Source organism: Pelobates fuscus, chromosome 1 (genome assembly GCF_036172605.1).
Source record: "Pelobates fuscus isolate aPelFus1 chromosome 1, aPelFus1.pri, whole genome shotgun sequence".
Classification (NCBI taxonomy): Eukaryota; Metazoa; Chordata; class Amphibia; order Anura; family Pelobatidae; genus Pelobates; species Pelobates fuscus.
Window position 1 is genome coordinate 75625189 of NC_086317.1, and position 21467 is coordinate 75646655.

Below are 21467 nucleotides of genomic sequence, written 5' to 3' on the forward strand. Positions count from 1 at the left end.
AAGCAAGATGCCTGTCTGGGTAGAGGGAAGTCTGTACAGTTTGCCATGTCCAAGTGCATCAAGAAAAAAACTTCTCCCTCAAAAACACACTATAAATAAAGTGATACATTGAGTTGCAAAATGTAGGCAAATATAGCCAAGCTATGACTATAGCTGTGTTGGTATGATTTGGCAAATCATCTATTTCTGGCTACAATTGCAATTAACCCCTCAAGGACACAATGTCACGTTTTCATCTGCTTATAAAAATGTGGTTAATGACATTTACTGTCCACACAGGAAAAGTTGTGCCGAGCAGCAACCTAATCCACAGAAGGGTTACTGCTGAGCAGCAATTATGCAAATGAAACCTGGTAACTGAATTTGGGGTCAAAGGCCGGTTACAGCCTATCAGATCTAGAGGAGGGGTATTTAGGCCCAGTTCTCATCCTGCTCAGTGCCCTGTCGTGGTTTCCCTTGTGGTTGTCCGAGAGCGCGTTCCTGTTTATAGTTTTCTACCTGTTTTTTTTACTTTGGCTTTGTTTATTGACTTCTCTATATTCTGGTATCCTGACTCCTGGCTTTCCTCATCGCTGTGTCCCTTTCTGTGTTCCCTGACCTCGGCTAGTATTTTTGACTATTCTTTGTACGTTAAATCCGGCCATTCTAAGGACCGGTAATACGTTACTTATTTGTCATCCGTGCTATACAGTTCTACGTGCTGGATCAAACAGTAATCCTGACACACATGACAGAAATATTCTGTAATGATTCCTTTTTATTCCAGAAGTTGTGTCCATAAGGGGTTAAACATTCAATATGTTACAATTTATTTTTTTAAAGGAATAGTATAGCATTAGGGATACAAACCTGTGTCCTGGTGCATGATAAGTCTGTGATGCCCCACCAATCCCTGAGATAAAAGGTACTCGTAGTTTTTCTCCAGCACCAAGACTCCCTCCTCCAATGACATTTTCTGTCTCTCTCACCTATGGCCAATCCATTGCTCCTCATAGAGGAGCACTGGGGACTGATGTGCATGCACGGCAAGTGCTGTGCATGCATTCAAGTGCATCTCATAGAAAATAATTGAATTCAAAGCTTTCCTATTTGCGTCAACATCACATGACCGAGTTTTACTCTAAGGAAGACAGCCACTAGAGGTAAATTTAATCCTGCTATATAAACATTACAATTTCTACAAAACTGCCATGATTTACATTGAGATGAAGTAGTCCAGGTGAATTTAGTGGTCCTTTAATGAATAAACAATAAATATTTTACATTTATACACCTCATCAAGTTTCTAAATTACATATACATTTCAATTATTTTTAGACAAATAAAAACACGTGGTGGCGTTAAGGGATGTTTACTGTGAGTTTACAAGGTGTTAGTCCTTACATGTCGTGCAATGCAGCATATAAATACACAGAAAGATATGTCAACAAGAAAAAGATTCATTCTGAGTCCAGTAGACAGTAACAGATGGTGTACTCGGAATACAAAATCTTAGGGGACTAAGCAGGTGGTTCAGTTTCCATGTCAATGCCCTGTGCGGTAGGACTTGAGTGTTGCCACGGATAGACATGTTATACTCCACGTGACTCCTAAATGGTCAAAACAATATAATACAAATTATAAAACATCTTAGTTCAGTCCAATGAGAACCAAGTGAATTGATATTAATTAAGACATAGTTAATGTTTGCTTAGGAATTAGGTATCTCATTTCTGACAATTATGTTTTTAATCACTCTTCATTTCTTGTTTTCTCTTCTATCTTTGTGTTTGAATGAGTTGCATTTTTTATTTTCCATTGCCTTCAGCATTGTCTTACAAATACACCTGTACTGTGGCTCTTCAGCCAATCCTGACATACCTTTTACTTCGGCTTGAGGAACCTTTATTTAACTTGTTCACTATTGTTATATTGAAAAGTTTCATTAAAAACTGTAATTACTAAGAAAAAAAATTAAAATTAAAATGAGGATCTTTTGGAAGCCCATATGACTGCCACAAGTCACTAGGTTAGGCTGCTTCTGCAGTGAACTTTCTTCGAGATTTGGAAGTGGACGATACTGGCTCTGATATTGTTCTTATAATGAGTTCTGAGCGCTTTGTATACACATCTGTTCAGCAGGAATTTGGTGACTATGTAGATCAGCACCTGGCAACATTGTGATTCATGAAAAGACATTGTAAGGATGGGACTGTGGCCCTACACACAGAATCAAGTCAAACACGAAGAATAGACTAAAGTTAATAATGTATTTCCATGTCTTAGAGTGGTCAGATTTAACATAGAAAGAATAGTCAGAAACAAAGCCAAAGTCAGGAACACAGACAGGAACGTATACGAGAAGACAAAGCCAAAGGGTCAGGTATACCAGAAGTACGGATAATGAGAACAAGCCAAGACTAAAAACCGATAACAATAAACAGAACACACTCTCAGATACCCAAAGTAAGTGGAAACCACGACAGGGCACTGTGCAGGTTTGGGTTTAACCCCTTAAGGACCAAACTCCTGGAATAAAAGGGAATCATGAGTCCTTAAGGGGTTAAATAACCCTAAAGCACTGCTCTGGTCCTATGACCCCAGAACATGCGTACCTGTCGAAAACGTGACATTGAATGCACGTTTTCATCACAAATTAAGTTTTAGGGGGTGGCACAGTACTGCAGCAGCTGGCTGCGGACGCGTCTCGGAGAGAGAGGTCCTGGGATTAGGGGGGTAACCTCTCCCTCCTGCAGTGTGAATGCACGATCGGGTGCAGTGACATAGCGGTGCCGATCGGGCACTGTGACAGACATAAATGAAACTACTGCTAAGAAAAACCAAAGAAGTCTTGTATTAGCTTGCTTGCAGAACAGCTTTCTGTCATGAATGAAGGTAAATGTGATTGTATAGGTGCAGAGCAGGCACTCAGATTCTCCCATAGAAAGTTATGAGAGAGTCTGTAAAACATTATGGGTATTTGTATGATGTAAGTACATCACACATGCACGCACCACCTACAGGTGATACTCGAAAAATTAGAATATCGTGCAAAAGTTCATTTATTTCAGTAATGCAACGTAAAAGGGGAAACTAATATATGAGATAGGCGCATTACATGCAAAGCAAGACAGTTCAAGCCGTGATTTGTCATAAGTGCGATGATTATGGCTTACAGCTCATGAAAACCCCAAATCCACAATCTCAGTAAATTAGAATATTGTGAAAAGGTGCAATATTCTAGGCTCAGTGTCCCACTCTAATCAGCTAAGTAAGCCATAACACCTGCAAAGGGTTTCTGAGCCTTTAAATTGACTCTCAGTCTGGTTCAGTAGGAATCACAATCATGGGAAGACTGCTGACCTCAGGAGGTTCCATAGGCCATGTTTTTTAGCCTCCTGTTTCACCATATTTCAAAGTTATTCTTCTGGATCAAGAGCTAAATATTACATTTCATTGGAGTAAATGGAACTTACTGTCATACTTATAAAACTAGCATGAGAGAATCCATAATTTGTATTATCATCATTATTCTTATTGTTACTATTATTAATGTATAACATTATACATTATCTTTTACCAAGTACCCATTGATAGTGAAGGGATGCTTATGGTAGGCAATAATCTCTACATACTGAAAGATGCTTAATTGGCATTAAGAGGCCTAATGTTGACATTTAAACCATTCCTCATAAAATTATCTGATATCTACTAATCTATAAAAATGGGACATTTGGATGTGTTTGCTTATTTAATTCCAGTTTACCCCTATTTGTTATATATATACTACTCTTATTCAAACACCAGCTAATAGGGAATAATTGCTGACTGTAGCCTCTTCTATCTGTTACTAATAGTGGAACCATCACCCAGCTACTGTCGAACATTCAGGAAAGTCCTGCATAGGAGATGCACCATTGTTTCCATACAGTTTTTTATGATTAAAAATTAAAGAGTCAAGGCTGTGTAATTAGGAAATCAACTCTATTATAGTAAGATTAGCAACACGCATATTTAAAGAGGGCCTGTCACTTTGCAGGAGTTTTTATATTATTCTTCCTGGTAAGGCAAGAATTTCCTTTTGTTACACCTATTAATAGGTAGTGGTTCCCTAAACAGACCTAGAAGCCTTTACAGCCAGAATTAGCTTAAATAGCTCTGGGACATGTGACTGTTCCGTTTTTGTAAATTTTCCACTTTATTGGATACAAGGTTTTACACTATTTTGTATACTTGTTTCTTTGAAGCACTGGATTGCTGAAAACTGAATATCAGATAAGTGACACATTTATGGTGAAACCAACATTTTGTTAAAATTCCTTTTATTTATTAGACTCACTTGAAATATAGCACTCCAATCTATATATTGTTTGTAGTTTTACGTTTATGTGGTTTTTGGGGAATTTCACGTAACAGTGTGGTCGCAGCTGATTATATTAATATTATTTATATCGATTTTTATGAGTGCTTTACACAATAATTATTTCACTTGAGGAATATTTCTGCATATCCTTTTTAGCCTACATCTTTATTTTCCCTGCTGCCCCTTTAAACCCTGTTTGCCCTTTTCCCACTAATAGTGGACCATGCGTCTTGGGGAATGTTACCCTGTACATTCACATAGATGAATGTTTATGTATCATATTCAAGAAATGCACGAGTTAACCAGTGCTATTGTTTAACAGTGATTATGATTATCATTAATGGAGACAAAAGCACAGCAAAATATGTAATATACAAATATGAATATACAGGTTGTATTGTTATTGCCGTTTTCAAACTGTGATCTTCGTCAAGCAGAGATAATGTCCTAAATGTGATGTGAATAAATTGTACGTTAAGATATTTGACAAATACTTGAATAGGTTATGCTTTGTAAAGAGGTCTTTGGGAAAATAAAAGAATAAAAGGTCATTTTCTCTCTGCAAACCTTCTACAATTGTTTGAAATGTTGTCTGTGCATTAACTCTTTGATTCTTTTACAAAGATTGTTGTTAGGTTTGCTATTAACTGCCTTCTACATGTTAGACCTTTGGTAGAGGCAGTTTTGTTTTACTGATTTTGTCATATATCCTGCTTCAGAGGAGACCCAACACGGTAGGATCAGGTAAAGAGGCAAGCCATTATATTATTATTATCGCCATTTATATAGCGCCAACAGATTCTGTAGTGCTTTTACAATATTATATGGGGGGAGGGGGGGGATTTAAGGACAATTACAAGAAAACTTTCAGGAACGATAGGTTGGAGAGGAAGCTGCTCAAACGAGCTTACAGTCTATAGGAGGTGGGGTATAAAACTCATTAGGACAGGAAATAGCAATCAAATAAGGTGGGAGTGAAGCATAGCAGGAGGAGAGAGTAGAGTGCTGCCCTTTAGGAGAGAGCAAGAGACAGGTATGTGAGGTAGAGGTTATTCTGGGAGGCCATAAGCTTTCCTAAAGATATGGGTTTTAAGGCACTCCTTAAATGATTGATGACTAGGGGAGAGTCTGATAGCGGTAGGCAGGCTATTCCATAGGAACGGAGTCGCCTGCGAGAAGTCCTGCAAGCGTGAGTTTGCCTAACGGGTGCCGAGCATCGAGCAGGAGAAGGTTCGAGAAGGGGCATACGTATGGATTTGTGAAGAGATATAAGAGGGGCTAGAATGGTTCAGTGCTTTATAGGTATGGGTTAGCACTTTGAACTGACTCCTATAAGATACAGGAAGTCAATGTAAGGACTGACAGAGGGGTGAGGGTGAGAGGACGGACTAGACAGGAAAATCAGTTTGGCGGCAGCATTCATTACAGACTGTAGAGGGGCAATATGGCTTTTGGGAAGACCAATCAGGAGAGGGTTACAATAATTCATGCGGGAAATTACTGGAGCATGGACAAGCCCCTTGGTAGCATCTTGTGTAAGAAAGGGCCGGAAGTGGGCTATGTTTTTAAGATGGAATCTACAGGATTTGGCAACTTACTCGATATGAGGCCCAAAGGTGAGGCCAGAGTCAAGTGTGACGCCAAGACAGCGCGCTTGCAAGGATGGACTTAAGTGGATACCACTAACTTGAAGGGAGATGGAAAGAGGAGGATCAGTATTAGGAGGAGGGAAGACAAGGAGCTCAGTTTTAGAGAGATTGAGTTTCAGAAAGCGGGAGGACATCCAGTCAGAGAGGGAAGATAGGCAAGCAGTGACACATTGCAGGACAGCATGGAATAGGTTCGGGGAGGAGAGATATATCTGGGTGTCATCAGCGTACAGGTGGAAGTGGAAATCCAAAAGAGGTAATAAGTTTGCCAAGAGAAGCAGTATAAAGAGAAAATAGAAGGGGACCAAGGACAGAGCCTTTGGGGACTCCAAGCAAGACAGGATGAGGGGAGGAGGTGTCATTAGGAAAGGAGACGCTGAATGAATGTTGGGAGAGATAAGAGGAAAACCACGAGAGGACAGAGTCACAGAGACCGAATGATTGAAGAGTTTGAAGAAGGAGAGCATGATCAACGGTGTAAAAGGCAGCAGAGAGGTCAAGAAGAATTAGTATGGAGTAGTGGTCTTTGGATTTAGCTGTAATTAGGTCATTAGTAACTTTGATAAGAGCAGTGTCAGTAGAGTGGAGAGGGCGGAAGCCAGATTGAAGAGGGTCAAGGAGAGAGTTGGAATTGAGGAAGTGAGACACACGGGCAAAGACAAGTCTTTCCAGAAGCTTTGACGAAAAAGGGAGCAGGAGGGATATGGGACGATAGAGGGGGAGGACGGGTCAAGAGATGTTTTTTTCAGGATAGGTACTACAGTGGCATGTTTAAGGTCAGCAGGGACAATGCCAGAAGAGAGAGAGCAGTTGAAGATGTGTGTTAAAGAAGGCACAAGAAAAGGGGAGAGAGATCTGATAAGGTAAGATGGGACCGGATTGAGCGGGCAAGTGGTGGGGCAAGAAGAAAGGAGAAGCGCAGCCACCTCTTGTTCAGTAGCCGGGAAGAAAGTCTGAAGGGTAGGAAAGGCATGATCTATGTGTGCATGAGAAAGAGAATGTCAAGGTGGGGAGAATTTTTTCCTTAGCTGTTCTTGTTGGTAAAGTAGCATGCAAAGCTATCGGCTGTAAGGTTAGTTTGAGGGGTGGTCACAGCAGGGCGAAGAAGATAGTTAAAGGTGTCAAAGAAACTCCTGGGATTGTGGGAGCATGAACTAATGAGAGAGGAAAAGTATGACTGTTTGGCAAGGGCAAGTGCTGCGCTGTATGAACATAATATGAATTTATAATGGAAAAAGTCTGACTGGGTGCGAGATTTCCTCCAGGAGCATTCAGCAAAACAGGAGCATCTTTGCAGGTAGCATGTTGATTTAGTATGCCACGGTTGGGGACATGTCCTCCTCGAGGTGCATGTTTGGAGCGGGGCTGCAATGTTCAAAGCCGAGGTGAGGGTAGTGTTATATGTGGAGATGGCCAGTGAAGGACAGGAGAGGGAAGGGATGGATAGCAGTTGTGAATCAATATCAGCTGACAGCTGCTGGAGGTCAATAGAATTAAGGTTCCTCCTGAGTTGAGGGGGGGTTAGGCTGAGGTTGTTGGGTGAGGAGGTACTCGAGAGCAAACTATAAGAGGTGGTGATCAGAGAGAGGAAATGGAGTGTTGCAGATATTAGATACTGTACATGCATAAGAGAAAATTAGGTTGAGGGTATTGCCAGCTACATGGGTGGGAGAATAAGCTCCCTGAGATAGCCAGATGGAGGAAGTAATTGAAAGTAGTTTAGAGGCTGCTGAGGTCAAAGGTGGGTTAATGGGAATATTGAAGTCCCTGAGAATTAGGGATGGAATATTAGAAGAGAGGAAGTAGATTTGCCAGGCAGCAAAGTGATCAAGGAAGAGGAGAGGGGAGCCAGGGGGACGATAAATAACAGCAATGTTAGCAGAAAAGGGTTTGAAAAGGCGATTCGGCTGAATTTCAAATGATGGGAAAGAGAGGGAGGGTGGGCAGAGTTTTAAAGGAGCAGTGTGGTAAAAACAGAAATCTAACACCGCCACCTTTATTCTTAGCTTGTCTTGGGATGTGGGTAAAGTGAAGACCACCAAAGGATAGTGAGGCAGGGGTAGCAGTACCATAGGGAGAGAGCCATGTTTCCGTTAGTGCAAGTAGGTTTAGGGAGTGTGAGATAAATAGGTCATGGATGGAAGTTGATTTAACAGTGGTGCAAACAGAGCATGCATTCCAGAGGGCAGCTTTAAAGGAGGAATTATAGTGAGAATTACATGGAATGGATATGAGATTGTTGTGGTTTCTGGTGTTAGCACCAGGTGGCTTAGTAGAGGATGGACCAGGGTTTGGAGAGACATCACCAGCTGCCAGGAGCAGTAGGATGGAAAGGAAGAGCAGGTGGGAGTAAGATTTAAATGTTTGGGATGAGAGCTTGCATTTAGGGGATTTAGGAGGGGTTTGTGGAGAAAGGCTGGATAAATATGAGTAAAGTGCATGTGATGAATACAGAAATGAGGGAAGTAGAGAGGGAGCAATGAAGATGGTGTCAACAGGAACAGGTAAGTAAAAGGATAGAGAGATTTTAATAATGAGGGAAGTGAGAGAGAAAGTGAAAAATATAAGGGAGAACATTATTAGGAGAATAGGTGCTGCATTTTTAAGATACGGAGAATTGAGCTGTAAAGGTGTTTTGGTCCTTAAAGGGACACTATAGTCACCAGAACAACTACAGCTTATTGAATTTGTTCTGGTGAGTAGAATCATTACCTTCAGGCTTTTTGCTGTAAATACTGTCTTTTCAGAGAAAATGCAGTGTTTACATTACAGCCCAGTGATAACTTCACTGGCCACTCCTTGGATAGCTGTTAGAGATCCTTCCTGGTTCATGGCTGCCTAAAATGCATCCAAACATTCAGTATCTCCTCCCTCAGCATTCAGGCACTGAACTTTCCTCATAGAGATTCATTGATTCAATTTATCTCTATGAGGAGATGTTGATTAGCCAGGGCTGTGTTTGAATTGTATCACGAAATAGATCTCTACCCTTGTTGGTGGGTCCAGCTAATGGAACCCTTCAACACTGGCAGAAATACACCTAGATTGGACACTCCAGAAGTGTCCTGGGGCTTAACCCCTATTCAGGAAATAGAGAAGAGAAATTACTTAGACCATCTGGATAAAGTACCCAGGTGTCTAAAGTAACTACTGGAGTTAGAAAATGGGATCTTCCAAATTAATTAATAATATGAACTTAAAGAGTCATTTAGCAGGCATAACCAAATAGGTGGTCAAATACCCGAATTGGGTAAAGAATCTAGCCTTAATGGCACACCTCAAAATATCTTAGTCAGTGGAGTACTTGTAGATTAGTCTCTAAAAAGCTACAGATATTAGACTTTAATCATGGTAGGTCAATTCTGATAGCTACAGACAGTAGATAGACTTAGCTTAAGATTGCTAAGTGAAGTATTGACTAGGATCACTGGTCCTAGGGCTGGGAGTAGTCTTAGTTAGAAGGTTCTAAAGGCCACAGATGATATCTGTGGAAATATCAAAATAGAGCAAAAAGAGAAAAAAATTGTCTTACAAATTATTCACAAGACCAATCTGCAATCATCCCCATATATCAAAGGGTTAGGTAACTGTAATGAGACCAAAAGGTAATACTTAAGGCTCACAGTATATCTTACCCATATTATGAGAAAGAAGGAATGATAAGAGCTTGCAGGAATATAAGTATAGGTCTTGTGGTATAGTTAACTGCTCCCAAACATCATGTCCAGTGTGATGAGGTGAAAAATAAGAAGGTGACAATTAAAGTGATCTAATGTGTAGAACCATACTTAGATTGTTGGTTACCTACACATAGTGACAGTGCCCTAGTGAGAAAATAAGTGAAAGGAAGAAGAAACCCGACGCGCGTTTCGGTGCTTTCAGTAATGCACCTTCGTCAGGGGCCCCTATTTTGAGGTGTGCCATTAAGGCTAGATTCTTTACCCAATTCGGGTATTTGACCACCTGTTTGGTTATGCCTGCTAAATGACTCTGTACGTTCATATTATTAATTAATTTGGAAGATCCCATTTTCTAACTCCAGTAGTTACTTTAGACACCTGGGTACTTTACTGTGTTTGAATTGTGCTGGCTCTGACTCTGATCTGGTCTTTGTCAGTCTCAGCCAATCCTATGGGGAAGCACTGTGATTGGATCAGGCCACCACTTTTAATGATGTCAGCAGACTGCTTGTTTTTCTGAGTCTAACAGCATGCAGAGTTACAGCTTCAGACTTGAATACAGTAAGATTTTGCTATATTTATGGACGGCATGAGGGGCCCAGGGGGGGCTAGATGGTGGTGTTAACACTATAAGGTCAGGAATACATGTTTGTGTTCCTGACCCTATAGTAATCCTTTAATGTTGGTACAAAACATCCTACTTTCTTTGTATACAACACAACATTTCTGCTTTCCATGTAAAATAACACACTCTTTCTCTCTCATGTTTTTCCTCCACACACCCCCACATTTCCACATCCCGCTTATACTGCATACCCTCTCTTTGTTTTTCCATTGCTGCCAAAGAGCAAATCACAGTGCGTCTGTCTTAAGTTCTTTACCCATTACTGTCCAAACAAACAAGCATTTTACTACTTGCATTCATCTGATATTCCAAAACCCAATTAAATATAATAGAACACGAAAGCTTGTAAATGTCTCACAGCCAATTTGCTCTGATACATTTTCAGCTACACGACCACCTGGCATGTTCCTTTCTCTCAGTGGCTGTTAATTGCATTTACTATACATTATTTTTTTCTTTAAAAAGATATTATGACATGTATTAAAACATTGACTATACCGTCTATTTTAAAATAGACTGTATAATCATAAATAATAACATTTACCTCAATTCTACCTTTTTCTGTAAAACTCGTGGAGTCTGACACAGGTTTGTTAGACAGCACTAGGCCTTTCTTCTAATAGGACCCCAGCCCTATTACAATAACCTCATATACTACACCAGCCTTATTTAACTAATGACATACCATACTACTAGTTATCCCCACACTCTTATATCAATCTTATTCCCCTGATCCCATTTAATTATTGTGCTACATGCTTGTCCCATCCATTACGTGTCTCTCCCATCACTCTCAAGACATGCATTTGAAGGTAAATTTGAAGGCCTGGCTAGTAGGGTATATAACATAAATGATCTACATGAATGAATGTAAAAGCTACCTTTGTCAAGAAAAAAATATATTTTATTTTCCATATGTTTGCTTTTTAGATTTTTGGAAAATAGTGCACAATGAAAACAAATATCCAAAAATAAATAATTAGGTGTTCATATTAGATGTTTACACTAGATGCCTACTTTCAGGCAAAAACAGCAATATTTTACATTTCAAAAGGAAAGGGTCAACATAAAGGCACTAAAGCCAATTGCATTAGAAGTAGTGGTTTTGGTTCTTAGAGTGTCTCTTTAATTATGAACTGCATTCACGGAATTGCCGATAGCATTGCTAAGTTTATCACTTCTCTGTACGAGAACTAAATGTATTCTAGAACTGTGTATTTACTGTCCAAATGTTCATCTTGGTCTCACCAGTGAAAAACAAATTGTATCAGTGCCATTTTTTGCTGTGCTAGATCCAAACATAGCTGTTCAGGTCAGACTGGTAGAACACCAATACTGAAGATTAATTGCTGCGGTGCTGTTTATCCTAGTGAGTTTATCTGCTTTGACATTTGTGAAACAAGTGTGAATGAAACAGCATACGTAAATAGTACAATACTCTTGGGAGAGATATCTTGATATTTGATGTTCCCTTGAGAAGAACACATCAGTCACGGTTTTTATTCCCTAGGAAGCATTTGCTAACACTAGTTGATGAAATAACAATGTAATTCTTGGCTTAAAAACCACAGGACAGATTTTGACATGGAGAGTCCATATTCATATTCAGGCTGATTGGGAATTTCAATTTAATTGCTATTTTATAGACCATGTGCAGAAAATATATTTACAATATATATTTATTATTAATAATAATAATAATAATAATAATACAGCAGAGAATTAAAAGTAGACATGGACCCTAGAGATAATAATAATAATAATAATAATAATAATAATAATTATTATTATTATTATTAACCCCTTCACAACCGATGACAGTTCAGGACCGTCATCGGAAAAATCCCCTTGCGGACCCCTGGGGTCAATCGGCATTGCTCCCGGTGTGGATGGACAGCCTGATAGCCCAGGCAGTCCCCCCTCGGCGAATTAGGCCCCCACGGCCATGTGATCGCTTTAATAGAGCGGTCACACTGCCGCAATAGGTGTCCATGTATCTGCCTGCAGGAGAACTGCCTAAACTGTCAGGTGAAAAAAGTTTTAAAAAGTTATAATAAAGCAGTCACAGTAAAAATAATAATAATAAAATAAATAATTAAATAAAATATATGTCTATATATATATATATATATATATATATATATATATATATATATATTTATATATTGATATTAAAAATACACTTATAATTAAATTACACACCTATATATATAATATATATAATAACTATATATATTGTGTGTGTATATATATATATATATATATTATTATAAAATATAAATAATAAGTAAATAAAAATCTTTTTTAAATAATACATTTTTTTTAAATTATATATATATATATGTAATTTTATTCTAACTGTATTTTGATATTAATATATAGATATATATATATTTATATCAAAATACACTTAGAATGAAATGATATATAGTTACATAGTTACATAGCTGAAAAGAGACTTGCGTCCATCAAGTTCAGCCTTCCTCAAATTTGTTTTTTGCTGTTGATCCAAAGAAGGCAAAAAAAAACCTTCTTTTGGATCAATTATATATATATATATATATATATATATATATATATTTATATATATATATATATATATCTATATATATATATATATATATATATATATCTAAGGAAAAGGAAATATATATATTTCTATATACAAAATTTCAAAAAAGTAATTTCTACCCTTGTCGGTGGGCCCAACTAGTGGAACCCCTCTCCACAGGTAGAAAAACACCTAAATTATATAGATGTAAGGAGTCAAATAGCAAACATAACCAAATTAGTGGTAAACACCCAAATTGGGTAGAAAATCTAGCCTTAAAGGGAAACTCCAGTGCCAGGAAAACGATCCGTTTTCCTGGCACTGGAGGGTCCCTCTCCCTCCCACCCCCCAATCCCCAGTTGCTGAAGGGGTGAAAACCCCTTCAGTGACTTACCAAAGGCAGCGACATGTCCCACGTCGCTGCTTCCTCCTCCCCCGCCGCATTAGCGCACACCATAGGAAAGCATTGAAAATGAATTTCAATGCTTCCCTATGGGGAAAAGAGCGACGCTGGAGGTCCTCACACAGCGTGAGGACGTCCAGCGACGCTCTAGCACAGAATACCTGTGCTATAGAGCAGGAAGTGTCCTCTAGGAAGTGTCCTCTAGAAGTGTCAAAATATGGAGCCAAACGAAATTAAAGTAGTATACTAGACTATTCTTGAAAAGAGCTGACGAAGGGGCTGACAAAGGTGCATCATTTAAAGCACCGAAACGCGCGTCGGGTTTCTTCTTTCTTTCACTTACTTTTTAACTAGGGCACTGTCACTATGTGCAGGTAACCAACAATCTAAGTATGGTTCTGCACATTAGTTTACCTTAAATTTCACTCTTTATTTTTTCACCTCTGTACACTGGCCTTAACTTATGGGAATAGGTAGATATACTACATAATCTACATTTATATTCTTGTAAGCCTTTATCATTTCTTTATTTCATAAATATGGGTAAGATATACTGTGAGTCTTAAGTATCTTTTTGATCTCATTACGGTTATTTAACCCTAAAATATGAAATGATTGTAGGCTCTTTTCAAGAATAGTCTAGTATACTACTTTAATTTCGTTTGGCTCCATATTTTGACACTTCTATAAAAGTCATATGTAGCCTGCAGAGCACTATAACTAAGACTACTCCCTGTTTAAGGACCAGTGATCCTAGCCAGTACTATACTTAGCAATTTCAAGCTAAGTCTATTTATCGTCTGTAGCTATCAGAATTGACATACCATGATTAAAGTCTATTAGCTTTAGCTATTTAGAGACCTCTACAAGTACTACATATACTAGGATACTTAGAGGTGTGCCATTAAGGCTAGATTTTCTACCCAATTTGGGTGTTTACCACTAATTTGGTTATGTTTGCTATTTGACTCCTTACGTCTATTTAATTTGGAAGATCCAATTTTTTCTAATTCCAGTACTTACTTTAGACACCTGGGTATTTTATCCAGATGATCTTAGTAATCTTTTCTTTCCATATACAAAATTACATGAATAATTTCATAAATATACACGCAGACTTCAAATATATAAATATGTATATATATTTAAATTATACGTGCATATTTATATAATATTTTTACATAATTAAGTAATTTTATTGTTTGCAATAAAATAATTTAATTTGCTAGCACTTTATTTAACCCTGCAACTTTACATGACACCCTAAAACCTGTACTTGGGGGTTACGGTTTTACTCGAGAGATTTAGCTGAACACAAATATTAGTGTTTCAAAGCAGTAAAACACATCACAACAATGACATTGTCAGTGAAAGTGACGTTTTTTGAATTTTTCACACACAAACGGCACTTTCACTGATGATATCATTGCTTCAAGTTGTACTGTTTTTAAACGCTAATATTTGTGTTCAGCGAAGTCTCCCGAGTATAACAGTACCCCCCCATGTACAGGTTTTATAGTGTTTTTGAAAGTTACAGGGTTAAATAAAAGGCTTGATTTTCCTTTTTTTTTACACTGAAATTTGCCAGGTTGGTTATATTGCCGTTGAGAGCGTATGGTAGCCCAGGAATGAGAATTACCCCCAAGAAGACAACCCACGGTATTGCAAATGGGGTATGTTCAGTCTTTTTTAGTAGCCACTTAGTCATAATCACTGGCCAAAGTTAGCATTCCTAATTGTGTTTTGCATTTTTAACACACAAATATAAATGCTAACTTTGGCCAGTGTTTGTGACTAAGTGATTACTAAAAAAGAATGGACATACCCCATATTGAATACTCTAGGTTTTCTACTTTTAAAAAAAATATGTACATGTGGGGTGTGATTCAGAAATTTATGACAGATAACAGTGTTACAATGTCACTATTGATAAAGTTTAAAAATATATATTTTGAAACCGCAATTTCCTACTTGTACTTATAGCCCTATAACTTGCAAAAAAAAAGCATGTAAACACTGGGTGTTTTGAAACTCAGGACAAACATTTGAATCTATTTAGCAGTTTTTTTCATTAGCTTTTGTAGATAAGTAAAAGATTTTTCACCATATTTTATTATTTATTTTTTAAAGTAAATTATATGACTTGATACAAATAATGGTATGTAAAGAAAGCCATTCTTGTCCTGAAAAAAACAATATATAATTTGTATGGGAACGGTAAATGATAGAGAGGAAAATTACTTCTAAACACAAACACCACAAAAGTGTTAAAACAGCCCTGGTCCTTAACGTACAACATGGCCAAAACAGTCCGGTCTTGAAGGGGTTAATACAAATAATGTATAAGTAATCATATTTCCAGGTAGGTTTCGCAAACAGAAAATGGCATCACATTTTCAATGTTAATAAAGGCACTATCAAACATTATTACTTGTGTGAAAATGCTCACAAAGGAGGCACCTCATGATGCAGTTAATATCTCAGTGTCTCAAGGTTCCTACTACCTAAAACCATGGGATCCCAGGCAACTCCACCTCACTTTATCCTACAGAACGGTTAATCATTGTCTACATTCTTGGTATCCTGTACAGAGAGTGCATTTGATCTTTATGGTAATGGCCTGTAAGTAGAAAGAAAGGGGGGACGTTTTTGTATTACAACCATCTTTAGGTTTAGATGGCTTTCTGCGTGTATTGTTTGGGTACAATCCACTGTCATGCAATTAAAAATGGCTTTGTCAATCAAGGTTCCCTGTATACAAATGTAATCTGTACCTTGTTGGCTGTTGTAATTCAGCACAGGAATATGCACCAGTAAATATATTGTATGAAATAATGCATTATCTAAGATACGTTTATCCAGTGCACATTAAAATTTGTATATGTTTCATGATAGATTTATGCATATTAATACTATTGAATAAGCTCATGTCCCTAATGAAAACCTTTCACACTTTTGATCCAAAACACTGAAGATTTCATATTGGTATCAAATTCTGGATTAAAAAAAACAAAAATAAAACAACCGGACAAAAAACAACAAGCTAAAAGTGGGCACTATAGTCACCATAACGACTGCAGTTTAACTAGTGGTTCTGGTGTCTACAGCCTGCCCCTGCTAGTAACACCTCTGCTGGTTGTCACTCAGACAGCCACTAGAGCGACGTCCTGAATGTACATTCGGAGTCTCCAAGCTCTGCATGGAGATGCTGAATGCTCTCAACAGAGATGCATGATTCAGTGCATGTCTATGAGAAGATGCCAGAGGTTGGATTGGCTGAGTGACCACCAGGAGAACAGCATGGAGATGGAGTAGAGTACCTTTTTGCTCTGTTCTAGGAGGAGGGCTCATTAACAAAATAGGTACTCCAGCACCACGTGCAGCACCGACGTTCAGGGTCTCCAGGCTCTGCATGGAGAAGCTGAATGTTCCTCATAGAGATTCATTAATTCAATGCATCCCCATGAGGAGACGTGGATTGGTACATTTGCTGAACAAAATCTTCCCAAAATCCTTCCTAAGGGAAAACATTGGTTTAGCTGAGATCATAAAGATTGATAATCTTAGCCTTTGAGGTGGTACAAGCCGCAGCGAAAGTGGCATGGCATGGGAAAAAAAGGTGAGGGAAAACACCTTCCTCATGCGATTGGAGGGGGTAGGTACCTAAACGCGCGCACACACATACACTCTGACAGGTGCACACATACACACACTGATGACAGGCTCTAGCGCACACACACTCACTCTGACAGGCTCTCACACACACAAGCTCATTGACAGGCTCACACTCACTAAGACAGGCTCACACACATTCACTCAGAGTCACATACTCACTCTGACAGGCTCACACACACACTCACACTGACAGGCTCACACACACTTACTCAGAGTCACACTCACTCAGAGTTACATACTCACTCTGACAGGCTCATACACACTCACTCTGACAGGCTCACACACACTCACTCAGAGTCACACTCACTGAGTCAGAGTCACATACTCACTCTTACAGGCTCACACACACACTCACTCTGACAGGCTCACACACACTCACTCAGTCAGTCACACACTCACTCTGACAGGCTCACACACACTCACTCAGAGTCACACTCACTCACTCAGTCACATACTCACTCTGACAGGCTCATACACACTCACTCACTCAGTCACATACTCACTCTTACAGGCTCACACACACACTCACTCTGACAGGCTCACACACACTCACTCAGTCAGTCACACACTCACTCTGACAGGCTCACACACACTCACTCAGAGTCACACTCACTCACTCAGAGTCACACAAACAGTGCAAGGGAGCAGAGAGCTGCAGTAAGAGAACTGCTCCCTCGCGCACAGCCTTCATGCTCCCGCGGGCGGCCCAGCTCCTTGCTCCCACGGGCAGCCTGCTCCATGCTGCCTCAGTCGGTCGCCTCCTTGCTTCCGCGAGCGGCCAGCTCCATGCTGTCCAGCGACGGCCGCCTTCAAAGCTCCCTCAGCGGCCACATTAAAGAGCTGACAAACCCCAGGCGCCAGGACTACATTTTTTGTCGCCATGGCGACCTGGCGCCTGGGATATGTCGAGCCCTGTGTTAACAAGGAATTATTGTCCTTATAACAGTCCATACCTGTTTGACCAGTCACCTCTAAAGAAAGCAACTTTCTCCACAATACACTGACCACAATGACTATGCTTGCCTTTTAAAACAACATTCCTGTCTTCAACATTGATATCTTCTTTGCCTTAGTCATTATGATTTATAAAGCAAATCTAGCCCTGTGTTATTTGTTTTCTCTGAGAAAGCATATCTAGTATTCAGTAAACGCTAATCTCCACCAGCTCACTTTTATCAGATAAAATGTCAGCAATGCCCTAGATACTATTTACATTGTCAAAGCGCATTGAGTAGTAGATTGATTTCAAAGCCATAGAGTAAACGCTTAGTGGGTTATTAGGCAGAGCTCTACTTTCCTGTACTCTTGCACTGCCCAATCGCTAGTCATTGTTCAGTGTTAAGAAAAAAAACTTCTATATGGTTTATTAACTAAACAATGAATTGCAGGGAGATAAAAACCATACTGCCAATTTCAAGTTAAAATAGAAAAGATTTCACATGTATTTTGATTTAAATTGTGCATTTTTATCCTACCCATTCCATTCTACTGTTTAGTGAATAAAGAACTGTGAATTTCCTTTCTGCTCACCTGCGGGGATTCTTTGTGATTGCTCTCTATTATATACCAGTTGAAATGGCACAGATAACCCACGGTTCCCACTGTTTTCACAGAGCTCTTCAAATTTTAGCTATCCATGCAATGGATCTAAAAGGGCTTGGGTAAGATTTACTATATTTTTCAACCTTGATTTTTTTTATTATTTTTTTAATACAGAGATTTTAATTTACCAAAGGTGTTCTGGTAATCCGTGACATTATTAACACATTGCATATCAAAGTGTGCAGCATGGAAAATGTATTTTTGAGCCAGAACACTCAATTCTGTTAGCTCAGAATATCTTATATTAAAGGAACTTGTGTCCCACTTTCCTAGGTATTTTTTCTGCAATGCAAATGGCTAGAAAATAGATCAATTGTTAATTATGTTTTACCGGTCTTTCCCTCTTGCAGCATTTTTTGTCTGGAGCCGCAGAAAAAAACAAAACTATTTGTATATGTTGACAATTAAAGGGTCATTCCACAATGTGTATTATCCACTTTAATGTATTATGTACAAATGATGATGCCTTAAAGAGACAGTTTATCTTTTTAGAGAAACTGCACTGTTTACCTGGCAGGGTCTCCCAGACACCCACTAGAGGCGCTTCCTGCTGTTTCACGAAATTTCACTCTCCCAAGTTTCTGAAGCTGAACTGTTGCTGAACATGCATAAACATCTTGTCTCATTACTTTAAAGGAACACTATAGTCACCTAAATAAAGCAGTTTTGGTGTATAGATCATTCCCCTGCAATTTCACTGCTCAATTCACTGTCATTTAGGAGTTAAATCACTTTGTTTCTGTTTATGCAGCCCTAGCCACACCTCCCCTGGCTATGATTGACAGAGCCTGCATGAAAAAAAAAACTGGTTTCACTTTCAAACAGATGTCATTTACCTTAAATAATTGTATCTCAATCTCTAAATTTAACTTTAATCACATACAGAAGGCTCTTGCAGGGTCTAGCAAGCTATTAACATAGCAGGGGATAAGAAAATCTTAATTAAACAGAACTTGCAATAAAGAAAGCCTAAATAGGGCTCTCTTTACAGGAAGTGTTTATGGAAGGCTGTGCAAGTCACATGCAGGGAGGTGTGACTAGGGTTCATAAACAAAAGGATTTAACTCCTAAATGGCAGAGGATTGAGCAGTGAGGCTGCAGGGGCATGTTCTATACAACAAAACTGCTTCATTAAGCTAGAGTTGTTCAGGTGACTATAGTGTCCCTTTAACGAGTGTATATGCTTAACTATGTGCTGTCCCAGAAGCAACAATACAGGAGCTCTGCATTTAACATCCTGCACGCACTCCCACAACTCCCAGGCCTCACCTTACATTCCCAGAACCAACAATACCAGGAGCTCTGCATTTAACATCCTGCACGCACTCCCACAACTCCCAGGCCTCACCTTACACTCCCAGAACCAACAATACAGGAGCTCTGCATTTAACATCCTGCACACACTCCCACAACTCCCAGGTACTGACTGAAGCTTGGAAGATACTTCACGTAATTTATTCTTACATTGCTACCCTATTATCATGTGTTACGATAGAATTGTTACCATTTACACCTGTAGTTTGCCACTGTAATTTTCTGTGCATGCAGTTTGTATTACTGTCTTTTAATGTTTCTGACCAATATTTCATGTAGACAGTTATTAATATTTTGGGTGTTAGAATTTGGTTGCTACATTTTTAATTGTATATAACACATGTCTACTCTCCCTTCCCCCTTCCCCTCTCCCCCTCCCCCATTGGCGCTTTATAAATACCAGTAATAAAAAAAATAAAAAAATTAAAAAAAATAAAGATGGACATTGGAAATGGCAGACTCCAAGTAAGAAGTCATTGTTTCTAAAACTACTTACAATGGGCAGCACCAGTACACTGCTGGCACCATAACCACTACAGAGCACTGTAGTGTTTATGGTGCTTGGAGTGTTCCTGTAATGTAAATGATTTGACTTTCTTATGGGAAATAAAATCATTTTGAACATGTCCAGAAAAAGCCCTATTAGAACATATCAGGAGAGGAATTTAAATTCAATGCATGATACATAACGTTACAGGCTCTGTAACCGTACATATTGTGTTATTGTGATATGATGAACACAACATTAATCTGCAACTTTATTATGTGACATAATATTCCATAAAATAATGTCACTATGTACTGTGTACTAGTAAAAGCCAACAGGAATATTCTATACGTTTATCATTGTTATTTTAACGTTTTGGGGTAGCATGAGATTTTCTATATTTGTTTGTCAATTTTCTTTATCATTGTTCGAAAATAGTATTCTTTATAACATGGCAATAATGTCTTATCACTACTGATAACTTTTATTGTAATGGCTAGAAAACTGCTTACTATAGTCAGGTTTACAAATCTGCAACTATGTATTGGAAGACTGGTAATATAAAAATGATTCATCGTGTGGTTTTTAGAAATGGATTTAGAGTTGTGTTGCCTTGTGTTATGGCAAATATAAATACTCAATTTGTTACTTTCAAATGTTTTATTGATTTGAAGTCTCAGCATGCAAAGATTCAATCGTGTCGCATGCAGTGCGCTATATATATAGTTATGGATCAATAGGTATTCTCAACAGACCATGTCTCCGGTGACAGACAGGGCAAAGGGGATTGGATAGTGGCATGACTAGCCCCCTTTATTAACCTGTAATTCCTCTTATTTTAATGTTGTTTATTAACTTATTCCGCTGCTCTGCATTTGCTCAGTTTGAGACATTAGTTTCATCTAACCTGAAGCCATTGTTTTGAATGAGTGTCACAGTTCAGTTATTAAAGTGACACTATTCTATTAAACTATATATTAGTTGAGAGGGACAGTCCAGCCACCATAACCACTACAACCTGCTACTGGGTGCCTGCAGCTCCTGCCCCTGCAAGAAGAATATGGTTAACTAGACTGCATTAAACATGGTTGTGCAGCACCAGTTCAGCCACAGAGACTTTCATTAAAATTAAAGGAACA

At 38.7% G+C, this 21467-nt stretch overlaps 1 protein-coding gene across 2 annotated transcripts in view; it reads right to left on the reverse strand.

The window, feature by feature from the left end:
- The window catches only part of RAP1GAP2 (RAP1 GTPase activating protein 2), a 684483-nt gene that overhangs the window by 435569 nt on the left and 227447 nt on the right, over positions 1-21467 (reverse strand). The window lies entirely within an intron of this gene.